The sequence below is a fragment of the Aulonocara stuartgranti genome (assembly GCF_965226115.1).
Source record: "Aulonocara stuartgranti genome assembly, chromosome: 2".
Taxonomy (NCBI): domain Eukaryota; kingdom Metazoa; phylum Chordata; class Actinopteri; order Cichliformes; family Cichlidae; genus Aulonocara; species Aulonocara stuartgranti.
In genome coordinates, this window is record NC_138940.1 from 15500606 (window position 1) to 15514318 (window position 13713).

Consider the following 13713-nt stretch of genomic DNA (forward strand, 5'->3'; position numbering starts at 1 on the left):
TTAGAGCAACCTTCAAATGGACCCCCCCCCCCCATCTTTGATATGAAATCTGATAGGGGCACAAAGAGCTGTGAAGTTTTGTAGAGCATACCCACATCCAGGAACTTGACAGCTGAGGTCACCAGTGAACTTATAAAACTCCTCCTCGGTGGTCACCCTTCTTGTTCTGTGATTCCTTGGCATATGTGAATGAAGGCAGAAAATGTTCTGAAAGTGGCAGGGCAGTTCTCAGTTCCACAAGAAAGCCTATAGTTAGCTACATGTTTGTGGTTTTTAACATGCAAGCTGAACAATATAAATTTCCGTTCTAAATTTTGTGGCACTGAAGCCACAACATTTACTGTTGATTTTGCAATACTAAGCTATGGAAATTACTGCAAAGGCTAACAGTGCACACTGCTTTTCCATCTAAAAAAAAACTTAAAATGACATGAAAAAACAAAACAAAAAAGTTTTTGTTCCATGGAAAAACAGATTCAGAGCATTCAGAGATTCAAAACAAAGATTCAGAGCAGCAACCTATTTTCCGGGACTCTCATAACAATTCCTACAACTATTCCTACTCAGGGAAAAGAGGGCAGAAGTCAGTCATCAACAGATTATTGTCTTGGTCTAATAAATGGGAATATACTCTAACAGCACCTATTTATTCATTATCTATTTGGTATGTTCTGGTTTTTACTGTGTTCAAACCATCTCCAGCAAAGTAATGATGCTTCAGAAACTTTGGGCTGTTTGATTTGACTTTGTATCCCAGCATTTTCAATTTAGTCTCTTTGTTGGAGAATCAGCTCTTATATAATTGGGCTATTCCCCTGGGGAATCTAATAATTTCCAGTTTTACATCTGGAAAGGTCAATTTATATTTTTAGATTAGAATACACTAGCCACTTTATTGTCATTCAGAACATACACCAGTTAGTGCACATCAGAACCAGATTTCCACTCTCCTTGCCATTGGATTGTACAGTATAAATTATTAAAAAATCTAAATCTAAAGATATATATGGATTTAGTGAAAATAGGATATTTACATGTAAGAATAGAAGACAAAGTTGTGACTCTAACTGTAAATAGTATTACCAAAGAATGCATACTGTTTGGGCGAGTTTGATTGCTGCACACTGTTGGCTGATTTGCACGCAAGCACAACAGTGACAAACTGAATAATGGACATGTCCTTGACTGCCAGTTAATTAAAGTGGTAGCAGTTCTTAGATGCGGCCCTACATTGCACGGTTTACTGTGATTTTTTAACTTTGGATCCACTATGGGGAAATTGCTGACCTTAAAATGAAAATCAGAAAGTCTTCTCTCCTGGTTTCTGTGCTAATCTGATTAGCAATTGCTGTGACTCTTTTCTTCACAACAGTTTTATTGATATGTTAGACTGAGAGTTTGACTAGCCGTTCATGTCAGTGACAGTGCAGTATATGCAAATATAATATGACGTTGTCAATAATCTTTAAGCAACCTACTCGTTAGCTCCACTTTGTTTGATGACTAGAACTGGTGCTAGCATTGGGCACCTTCAAGTCTGTTACTGAGACAAATGTCAAGTAGTGCAAACAAGAATATGACTTACTGGCTTCAGGTAGATCAAGTATAATAATTAACTATACTATAAAAAACTATGATAAATAAACTAGAAAACTAAAATATAGTAACTAATTGAGAAATTGATATGTAATGGACAACCAAGATGCTAGACTGTAAACATAATACAATGTAATATTCAATTCATTGTCATGCAATTTTCTAACAGCAAATAATTTTTTCAAACCCCAATAGTAGGACTGAAAGCATCTTCTTATGTGAAACAGCTAGCATCTACAAATGAAAAACAGTGCTGTTGTTCAGCTTACATAAGAGAAAAAGGATTCTGTGAACGCAGCACACCAAATGCACATTACCAGGAAGTCATTAAGAAGTTAAAAGGGGTCCAAGTTGAGAAGTCAGAGGTCAGAAAGCAATGACCCACCTTTCTGTTTGTGGATTTACACAACTGAATTCAACAAGATTTCAACAGAGATTTCTTGAGTTCACCTGGCTGATTTCCATCTTTTACAGTGACAGTACACTGTCAATGCTGTCTCTTTTCTCGATGGTATAAAGGTGGTATGAAGGTAGAATTTAGTCAATGAATCTAAGCATCGTCAGCTAAAAGTCATATGAATATCTGCTACACCTGATCTAACCTAACTCTGACCACGAACACCACAGCCACTGTGCACCAGTCACACACGCTTTTAATCCATCTCGGTACAGCAAGCTACCCTGTTCATCCTGCACTAACCTGCAGAGGATTTTCATGCGGCCTTTAAATAACACTCAGTCTATTTCAGTTTGATTTGCAGCATGTTTCACAATATGAAAAAAACATAATGTCACATAAACAGACCCAAAATTGGATTTAAAAACATGAGGACTGAAGTACCGCAATCGAAATTACTGACACTTGCAGTCATTCCAGTGTTGTGGCAAAACCAACAGTTCTTAAAATTTATCATATGGACAAACTTTGAAGCCAAGGAGCCAAGGTGTGAAAATGGGTGTGGGTCACAATCAGCCAAGGTTTCGAAAACACTGTGAAACCTAGCCCCACCCTATCATGTGATTCATTGAGGTCAAATGGGAAGGGATCTCAAAACTAGATTATAAATGGCAGGCAGTTGATTTTGTAAGCCATCGCCTCTGTTCAAAGATTGTGGTGGACATAGATGGCTTCTTTCACTCCTCTTTCAAATCTCTCCTGCCATTAGCTCTCCTGACCGGCTTGGTGACTACAAAGCCCAACATGGAAGCCATAAGCACTAGGAGGTACTTTTCCCATTTTTTCCCCTTGATCCTATGAGTTCAGCCACATCTATACATACCCAAGGAATAGTGCTTTTTATTGTGAAGTCATAAACTCACTATCCTCCTTATTCTCTATTGTATAGACCATATGCCTTCCATTCTTCTTGGAGGTATCACCGACTTCCTTTGGGTATCTCATCTTACTTCTCAATCCTGAAAAAGACTGTCTTTCTTTGTTGTACAAAACAATCCACTTTGTCATTTCTGTCCCAGTGGCCCCTTCCTTGACATTGGCTCTCTGTTGTAGGACTTGTAGAACTTTCAGCTTCATGCTTAGTCACATCTCAGCAATTTTCTTTCACAAATCTTTGGAAGGAAAATTGATTTGAAGGAGCTAAAAGCCAAATAGTGGCTCACAAATGGTGAGATCTTCTTTGAGTGCCTGTGTGCAGTAGTTGCTGTCTGTTATTATTGTGACCTTTTTCTCTCCTGTTTTTCCAACACCAGCACCCCTTTCAACACTGCTGCACTGACATCTACACTTCTCCATCCTGGGAGGGAGAAGTGCAGTGCCACTTCACTTAATAAGCACACTTATAACAAAAGTCCAGAAACATCATATAGAAATAATCAGCAATAATATTAAAAAAAATCTGAGCATCAAGTGAAGCATATTTATTGTGTAATTGTACGTTAACAAGAACAACAACTCTCATGCACAGAACGTGTGACTCAAATAAACCACTACAATGTGCTAAAAGCATGACCCACCAGCGCTACAAGGTGCCCTAGCTATTCAACGACTGGGGAGTGTGGTTCTAAAAGCCCTGAGCAATAAAAAAGAAAAATTTTGAGGATAAGACTGACATCTGCACCAATGTTATGCATCACCAGTTCTTCTGATTAATCGATACTGAAAATTACTTCCCGAGCAATTTAACTGTGTAATAATGCAATGAATTATGGAATCAAGTGTAATTTGCTTTCTGTATTGTATTATATCAAACTGATATGGCAATTATTTTATTATACATTTTCATGTAGATTATTTATGCAATATCAGGGGTAGATTGTGACATTAATACTGTACAGGTTTTAAACATGAACAATATTTGAACCTTGTCTCTGCAGTGAATTCTCTTTGGTCTTTCTCTTTTCCACCTGTATGGCACCAGCATAGAGAACAACCTTTGTCCAATATACCCACACTCTGCACATGTTCAAACAATTGCAGCCTCGCCTCTCTAACTTTGCTACAAACCACTTTTTGATTTCTAAAACCACCCTACTAACTATCATCCAATGCTGCCTTGTCTCTAAACATGTCTTTCCTCCTCCTCTTCCCTATTTTTTTTTTTTTTTTGGTCAACAGTAGTAGAGTTTTCACCAGCAACATGTTGTCAACAGCACCAGAGGTGATAGCTGATAACCTAGCTTCTGACTGATACAGTATGGACATGATACATATGTCATTCTTGATAACTTCCATGTTTATTCCCCAAGGTTCCTGACACCACATTAAAGCGTTCTACCTGAACGTTTGGCTTCAGAAGCCTTCAGTAATAATACCTGGTTTCATTCCCTCTGTGCTGAGGGAAAAGAGAAAAAAAAATCCCAGTAGCTCCAGGTAGCAACAGCTAAAATCGAAATTTAATCAAGGTAATCTGACCCTCTCCACGTCATCAGCCATAATGTATTCCTGTCTCATGTGATTGAATAGAGGGCCCCTGTAGATATGGCAAGCCATTTCATTCTCGCCGCACTAGCCAACATGGTCCCTAAACTATTTCAAAATGTCAAAAACAACAGTTGAAAAAGAAGTGAAGTAAAGACTAATTAGACTACTGGCATTGTGCTTTTGTTGTGCCTCAGTGTGAAAACTGTAAGAAGAAAAAAAAGTCCAAAGTAATAAGAGGAATTCAAATAGGACAATTAAAATGTTGCTGCTTACTGCCCCAAAATCAATCCATTAAGTGATAAAGAAACTGCTTATTTGGAAAGGTTGTTGCTCTAACACACTGCACTAAAGTCTGTTTGTAGGAATTGTTTTTCTATAAATTCTACAAGTATAACGGCCTTTGGTATGTTGCAACAATTCCTATTTATTTATGTGTTTATTTAAGTGTCTCTAAGTGATTGTGCATTCTTGAACAAGCTAACTCAAACTTAGTTGTACTTATGGTCCTCAGTAAATCATGTCTACAGTTTATCTATCCTCAAATTATTTGTGATGTGGTAAATGATTTTGTAAAAACCCAAACAAGGCAGGTTTTCTTTTTAAATGATACAACACTAACTGTCACGGCAGAGTAGCCGGTGTTTTTATGGAGCACACTCATTTACAGACACAGGAGAGATAAACTGAGATTTAAACAAAAAGTGAGCCTTTATTATGGCTGATTTGCTTTTCTTAATAAAAGAAAGTGCAACCTTCTCATGGAACCAGGCCTTGCAGTTTGGCATCAGTTATAGCATTAGTTCACTCAGTCACATCTCAGTCACATCAACTGTCAGTGCACGATTGGTCTTCCAGTCTGCATCTGAGACCTTTGGATAGTGATGTGCGATACCACTGATTTCGTTTCCGATCCGATACTAAGTACTTTTCAGGGTGGTATCGACGATACTGATCCGATACCGATACTTTATACAAAAAAAGGTATTTTATTTATTGTATTTCAAATTATAGCGTCATAATGATTACAGGACATCAGATTACTTGTTCTTATCACTTAATAATGCAGAGTTCATCATATGGAAATTTAAAAAAACTGAAGTTGTGCTATTTGAACACGTTGCCTGCCTGTAGCACTAAAGGACTCTGTGAGAGACGTGTGTCTCGCACTCTAAGAAATAAAATGTTGTATTTACTTCACCCAGTTATGTCAACCGGTTCCACACAACTGGGTTAGTGAAATATAAAATGTATGATACATTTAATTTGAACAAGAAATTTTAAGTACATCTGATAAGATTTGGATAATTAAATGCAAATCAAAAGAATCATGTTGTATTAGCTGAATATCATAATGTTTATATAACTAACCTTGTTGATTTAAATTGAGAAGACTAAATAAAACCTACTCAACCAAAACAAGCTGTACTTACTTTGAGAAATAACATGTTGTATTTACTCCACCCAGTTATGTCAACCGGTTCCACACAACTGGGTTAGTGAAATATAAAATGTATGATATATTTAATTTGAACAACAAATTTTAAGTAAATCTGATAAATCTACTCACCCAAAACACGCGCTACTGAAACTATAGGATTAAATCACTTTAACAGAATTGCAACTTACTCTATTTAAGTTTGTAAATTAAATAAATCGAACACAAGTTTATTCAGTTAACCTAATTTTAATAACACTTTGTGTAAAACTTGTTGAAGCACACTTTGAGCAATTCAAATGCTTCTAGATCTTTTTCCCCAAACAATCTTTACATATATTCAAGTGCATTTTAGGTGCAGGAAGACAAGATACAGAATGTCATGTTAAACTGAAATGATTAAAACTGGAAAGTGTTGTGATTCCAACATTTTTAACATTAACATGACTTAATTTAAACTTGAGGGACCAGACAAAGAGCGATTCATAAGACCCTTATGAAAAGGACACCGAGGGAACAGTTTACCCTGCCCGGGATAGGGTTACCGGGGCCCCGCCCTGGAGCCAGGCCTGGGGAGGGTGCCCGAGGGCGAGCGTCTGGTGGCCGGGCCTTAGTCCATGGGGTCCGGCCAGGCACAGCCTGAAGAGGAGACATGGGCCCATCCTCCCGCATTTTTGCAGATGATGTGGTTCTGTTGGCTTCATCGAGTGAAGGCCTCCAGCTCGCACTGGAACGGTTCGCAGCCGAGTGTGAAGCAGCGGGAATGAGGATCAGCACCTCCAAATCTGAGGCCATGGTTCTCAGCCGGAAAAGGGTGGAGTGCCCACTCCGGGTCGAGGATGAGTTCCTGCCCCAAGTGGAGGAGTTCAAGTATCTCGGGGTCTTGTTCGCGAGTGATGGGAGAAGGGAGCCAGAGATCGACAGACGGATTGGGGCTGCAGCTGCAGTAATGCGGACGCTGCACCGGTCCGTCGTGGTGAAGAGGGAGCTGAGTGTAAAAGCGAAGCTCTCAATTTACCGGTCGATCTACGTCCCTACCCTCACCTATGGCCACGAGCTGTGGGTAGTGACCGAAAGAACGAGATCGCGGATACAAGCGGCAGAAATGAGCTTCCTCCGAAGGGTGGCTGGCCTCTCCCTTAGAGATAGGGTGAGAAGTTCGGCCATCCAGGAGGGGCTCAGAGTAGAGCAGCTGCTGCTCCACATCGAAAGGAGCCAGTTGAGGTGGTTCGGGCATCTGACAAGGATGCCCCCTGGGCGCCTCCTGGGTGAGGTGTTCCAGGCATGTCCCACCGGGAGGAGGCCCCGGGGCAGACCCAGGACACGCTGGAGAGATTATATCTCTCGGCTGGCCTGGGAACGCCTTGGTATTCCCCCGGACAAGCTGGAGGAGGTGGCTGGGGAGAGGGAGGTCTGGGCCTCTTTGCTTAGGCTGCTGCCCCCGCGACCCGGCCCCGGACAAAGCGGATGAAGATGGATGGATGGATGGAATTTAAACTTGATTGGGCTACAATGAAAAGCCTGCAATACAGCCCTGCAAACAGCAGGTAGAAATTACTTTTGTGTCATTTTTGTCCATATTTAGAAAAATAACCTTTGCTTCAAAACTTAAACTGAAGTCCAAAGTTAGGAGCAGTCTTTTTCAGTGTAGTTGGATGTTGGTAAAGGTTCAAGAACAAAGAACGCAGAAAAGTGAAAGGCCTTGCAGAAGTTCTTGTGGCAATTCAAACTGAACAGTTTATGAAGTGCAAGGAGAAGGGTTCGAGAACCTTAAAGTTCAGTGTCCTCTATAGTTCACTGCAGGCTGTTTCACTCAAGCAGTTTGTTTTTCAGAACCTGCACCTTCATGGATAGGTTGTTCCCATCCAACTCCATCAGCACCTTCTGAAGAAATTCAAATGTGTATTTCAGGTGCTTTGGGTAGCTCAGATTTAGACTATAGATTAGTCCAAGCAGGAGGGCACAACCCTTTGCCACATCACTAAGAGCTTGCAGCACAGTGCATCCTTCTATGTCAGCTGCTCCGTTTCTCTGCTTGCACCAAGATCCACATCCTTTAAATAAAAATTAAAAAAAGATAAGTTAATTGCGTACATATACATATGGACAAGTAAGTCCACCTTCCATTTCCAATCCCAAATTTAAAAAAGGAAAATAACTGATCGTTTTCCTTTTTTAACTTACCAAGAATTCCTTGAACAGGTCATCTGGCTTTTCATTTAAGTAGACACAGACAGCTTTCAGAATGCATTCCCGTCGAACATCAACGCTGGGATTCTGGTGGAGATAAGAACTCAATATGAGAGAAGTTTCCTATTTTGGTTCCTTTCAACCTCTTTACAAAACAAAGTCAAAAATATTAACACATAGCAGATATGTGATTAAGCAATGTTTCATAACTCACATCAGTGATGTGCAGTGAGGTTCATGATTGGTAAGGCACTGACTCCTCTGTGTCAGATTAACAAATATATGAACCCAAAAATCGAAGCTTTTCAATTTTGACATTACGTGAAAGCTTTCATTTTTGCTTTAATCAATTGTAGATTGTTCAACAATATATTTAATAATTGTGCCCCTAAAAATATTAAAATTAAATAGAAGATTAGAACTGGGCAATATGGACTTAAAATCCTATCATGACATTTTGTGGATAACAATAAGTCTGTGAAGGTTCACAGTCATCCAGGTCATCGTAGTCTAAGGAGCTTGGAAAGAAAAGTGAAGCTTCTTCAGTGAAGATTTCTGACACTAAACCAGAAATCAACATGGAGTCGAATTCTTTCAAACAATGTAGCAACTTAATTGATGCACATTTCTAAAATACACTATACATTCATTTCATTCTTCAAACTACAGGATCGCTGGCGCTCCCAGTGGTCATTACTGATGTCAGGGAGCAGGTGCGGTAGATGTTGGGAGTAATTTTAAAACTGTCGGTCTTAGTAGGCAAGTCTCATCTTAACAAGAATCGCAAAAGATTTTGGAAAATTACACCGAAGCAGGTTCAACAATATTTGTTAAATGTTTTCATACTTCTAACATGTGAGAGAGGTATACAAGCTAGAGTGTTAAAAAATTTGCCAGGCATCATTTGTTTAAAGAAAATGCAAAAGTATTCCCGAAAGTGTCAGATGTGTATCAGTTAGTATACATTAATCAAATTTGTCATCCTTAAATTGTTGTACTTACCAAATAATCCTCAGATGGCGATGGATTCTATCCAGGATGCTAAGCATATGCAAGTCTCAGTTGAAAATGGCGGATGATCAAACTTCCACACTGCACATGTGCAAACTCAGAAGTACGGAGAGCCTATTAGGACAATCCTCTTTAAATTAAAGTGCTCTTCATTTTAAATGAACTTTTTACGTTGGATTTAATTTACTGTATTTTGTTGTATTGAAATATTATGTTGTTAATTAAATTCAAAACAACATACTTGTGTTTAAAGTTAAAAATCAATTGGTGGCATCAGTTTTAACATGAAGCATTTACATAATGCTACCAACATCAGTGTGTCATTTCACCTGTCCCTCTCCTCCTCTTCAGTTCATCTCAACATACGCGCCTCATATTCTGTGATATGATTTACTCTGAGGTGTTTGACAAGGTTAGTGATGTTGCCACAACCAAACATGCCAACCCTCCCGATTTTTCTGGGAGAATCCCGGAGCCACCATTCTCCCGAATTTCCACCTGGACAACAAAATTGAAAAACCATATTGCAGAATTCATAGCGCGGCCGAGCCAATTCCAGTTTCCAACAATGGCGGCAGCTACTTAGTTTTAATATTACTCTTATTTCTCTTTCTGGGTCCAAAAAACCCCCAACTTTTAACATGTTTTCAGGTGAGAATGTAGCTGTGTAAACTTCAATTATCTGAGCCGATCGACACATCGTCTTCAAACCCCCGCAGGCTTTCACTACTCGGGTTAAACATGATATATAAGTCACTTTGATAACTTAAAAATGTTATTGTTTGGCTTTTTCAGTGTTTTGTTTGTTCGTGAGTAAATTGGTTTGGCTGAGATTAAAGTTATTAGATTAGATTAAATTAAATTTAACTTTATTAATCCCTCGGGTGGGTTCAAACAGAAAACTAATTAAAGAAAGTGTGAGACGGTCGAGAGTTTACGCCAGCGCCCGGTTATATTTTAGATAGCAAGGAGCAGACGGCTGAGTTTCACTCCACCGAGGGAACTCATGACGTACTACTTTACTAGTAGTACTACCGGCTTTCTTTAGACCGCGAAGGGCGGGTCCTCAGGTGGAAGCAGCCTCTGAATTTGGACACCCCCGCTGTTTCGGTGACATTTAACGTATTTTATCCGATAAATAAACCCTGTAAAATGTGCCCTTTTGATTGTCTCCCTAATTCTGAGGTCTCAAGGTTGGGAAAGTATAGCCACAACACCTCACTCTTGGAGCACTTTTTTGCTACATGTATTGCAAACCATGTCTCAGCTGTTTGTGGAGGTAAAATATGTCCGCACAATTAGGCTCACCCATTGTTGTGAGTGCGCGCGCCAAGGGGCTGCGAGCCATTTATACAGCCATATTTTGCACATGACTATGAAAGGCGGAAGAGGAAGTAGTTCCTTTGAATGTAGACAATCCGAATGTTATAGTTTCTTTCCACTGTGTTGCTGTTAATGATAAACTACAAATTAACCCTAAATTACTAAAAATATCTATATTTTAATGTGAGAATCGATTCTAGAACATAAATGACTGGTATCGGAGGAATCGATATTTCAGGATCGATCTGCACATCACTACCTTTGGAATATCCTTGCCTTTCCTCTCACAAAACAGTGAAATTTCTGCTCTCAAGTTCCATACTCAGGTAGCTCTGTAAACGCACCTTAATGTAGTCCCTTTCATTAAACACATTATTGCCAGCTCCTCTATAATCTTAAACTCTTTTGTACATGTAAAAAAATGAGTAGCTGGACTGTGTGGCAGCCATTATAGCTCTCATCCAGAGCCAAGGAGAAAAAGTCATTATTCCACTTTGTTTTTAACTGAAGATCCAAATTCCCAATAATATTTCATAATAATATTCTCAAAACATCTTGTTAGATAGTGGGTCACATTCTCAAATGATAATTTTTTTTCTTAGAGCATATTAACACGACAGAGCCCACCAAACATTCCTCATCAGAGAATGATTAACTGTTTTATTTTGTTGGGGTTTTTTTGTGATTTTTGTGGGACATCACAAAGGTCTTGACTGCCCCATCCCTAGATGTGTATCATCAGTCAAGTTCTTGTATTTCTTCTTTTTTTAGTTTCATAATTAAGATTGAAATTCCAAACCTTAAAGATACCAATCTGCTCTCCATCTTAAAAAAATGGTAAGATTCTGGCAGCTGGGGCGCCAAAATACTACTGTAAAATAACAGAAAATAACTTCCTCATAAAAATACGGTTATTTCCAGTAATGACAATACAGTTTGTTGCACTAATTTTACATGGGATCTTGCCTTTTCAAGTGATTTTAAACATTAAATTAGGAACATGTTAATGTGATTAAACAATGAAATTATATATAAATAGAAAAAAAAACATTCTAAAAAAACAGTAAGATTCCGGCAGCTGGGGCGCCAAAATACTACCGTAAAATAACAGAAAATAACTGTCTCATGAAAATACAGCTATTTTCAGTAATGAAAATTGAGTTTGTTGTGCTAATTATATATGGGATTCCTTATTCCTCATTTTTCCATTGTTATACCTCTCTGACCTGTCTTCCCCATGTGATGTTTTGTGTAATGTATATATGGTCGGAGGGTAAGATGGCGCCGCCATTGCGTGCAATAGGTCGGCAGCCTTATGAAATTTCCTCTTGTGGGACTAATAAAGGTATATCAAATCAAATCAAATCAAATCCATAGCATTACATTTGAATTCAACAGTTCAATCTTTCAAATAACGGACAGATATTTGTGAAATCATGATACATTTGTGAATGTATTTTAACAATCTACATATGCATATGTACAGACAGATACATTTAATAATCATGAAAATTACGTTTTATTGCATTACAGTGATTTAATGTTAATTTACATTTGAAATGTGAAATCACAGTCTATTTACGTAACTTTAATGATATTCTAGAAGAACAGAACAAAACTGTAACAAAACTGTAAAATGCACAGTAAAATACGTTTATATCCTGCAAACTGACTTCCAGTGAACTTTAGAATTAATTGCAGAAACCGTCTTCTTGTTTACAAAGCCCTAAGCAGTCTGGCATCTTAATATAATTCTGACATGCTTGTCAGTTACACGCCAGTCAGGTCATCCAGGTGGTCTGTATGTACTGGCCTTTTAAAAATACCAAAAGTCAACTAAAACTGATAAAGCAGCTATTTGCCTTTAAGGTCTTGTGTGTTTAAGCAATTGCCCAGGTGGACAGAGATGTAAAAACCCAGTGTTATCATTAAAAAGCTAACTTTCAACCTTAATATTTAGCATATCACTTACCCAGCTAGGGCACAATCTGTGTTTACAGTCCTTGAAAACTCTGAGAGGATTCATGTGACTGTAGGCTAAGGATTAAGCAAACATCTAGCAAGGCAAAAAGAATCTAAGATAATAACTAAATACTGATTTTAAATAGGCACTCGCTTCTTCAACTTGAATTCAGTCAGTCATTTATATAGTTTTGCCCATTGGGCATTCTAGATAGCAAATATGGACAGATTGCTTGTTGCACAGAGAAGTAAAATGACTACTCTTTGAATACATGAACATGTTTTGTCTTTTCTAGGAGTTTTGCATCTGTTGAGTATATTCAAGCATCTGTGGACTTGACGCATTTGCTACAAATACAGCGGAGCCTTGAAATGTCTTGTACAGTTAGAGTTCACGTTTAATAGACAGTAGGTCCCTGTTGAAATCCCTGTTGAGGGGTTTTTATTTATACATTTGTACTTATAGTACATGTACTATGTATTTATATTGCATGACTATTCTCTGAAGGCATATTTGAGACACATGAAACCACCAAAAGCAACAGTTGAACTGATCAACTGTTGAGTTTTGGTGCAGAGTATATTGATAGATCGCTTATGTCTTTACTAATGCATTTATTGAATGAGTCATAATTTTGTGTGTTAGCCTGGTTGTATGCCAGGCTGTGGTACTGCTTACATTTGTTTTAAAACAATCAATTGACATGAATAATTAGACTGTAGAAGTAATATGTGTTTCATCTCATTACTGCATATATATGAGATATAGCACTATTAAACCCATGTATGTCATCTAGAGATGTATTCGTATGTTATTCCGGCAAGAGGTAATCCCAGCTGTGCACTGGAACTTGAAGAAAAGGCTACACTGTTAGACTTTTCATCGCCACTTTACGGTAACACTGTTGCCAGCGTCATACTGTGACGCCGTGTTACGGTAGCTTACTGTTCTGCAGGATGATACCATTTTTGCTGGTATGGTATAATACTCTTGGACAAATTATGGTAACGCACCGTAGCCTTTTTTACGGTATCTCACTGGTGACAATGACGCCAGTAAGATACCGTTATGTCGTTATATCGTAAATTACGTCAACAAAGTAACATCATACTGTGATTAAGAAATTGGTATACTGCAATATATTAACCAGTAACTTACCGTTATCACGCATCATCAGTACCAAAAATATTCATCTCTGCTAGAGGATACCGTGTCCCAACAGGCGGTCATTTACTGTTTAACAGGTCGTAATTGACCGTAATTTCAGTTAACAGTAACATACTGTAAGAGACTGGAGGGTTCCAAAAAAGTTGG

At 38.5% G+C, this 13713-nt stretch overlaps 1 long non-coding RNA gene across 1 annotated transcript; it reads right to left on the reverse strand.

The window, feature by feature from the left end:
- Nucleotides 1-7400: 7400 nt before the first annotated feature.
- LOC309717581 lies at nt 7401-10410 on the reverse strand. Its single transcript, XR_014279743.1, has 3 exons — nt 9105-10410; nt 8097-8189; nt 7401-7966 (listed from the first exon to the last, which is right to left on the reverse strand). It is a non-coding gene; the product is annotated as an uncharacterized lncRNA (long non-coding RNA).
- Between the last annotated feature and the right edge of the window lie 3303 nt (nt 10411-13713).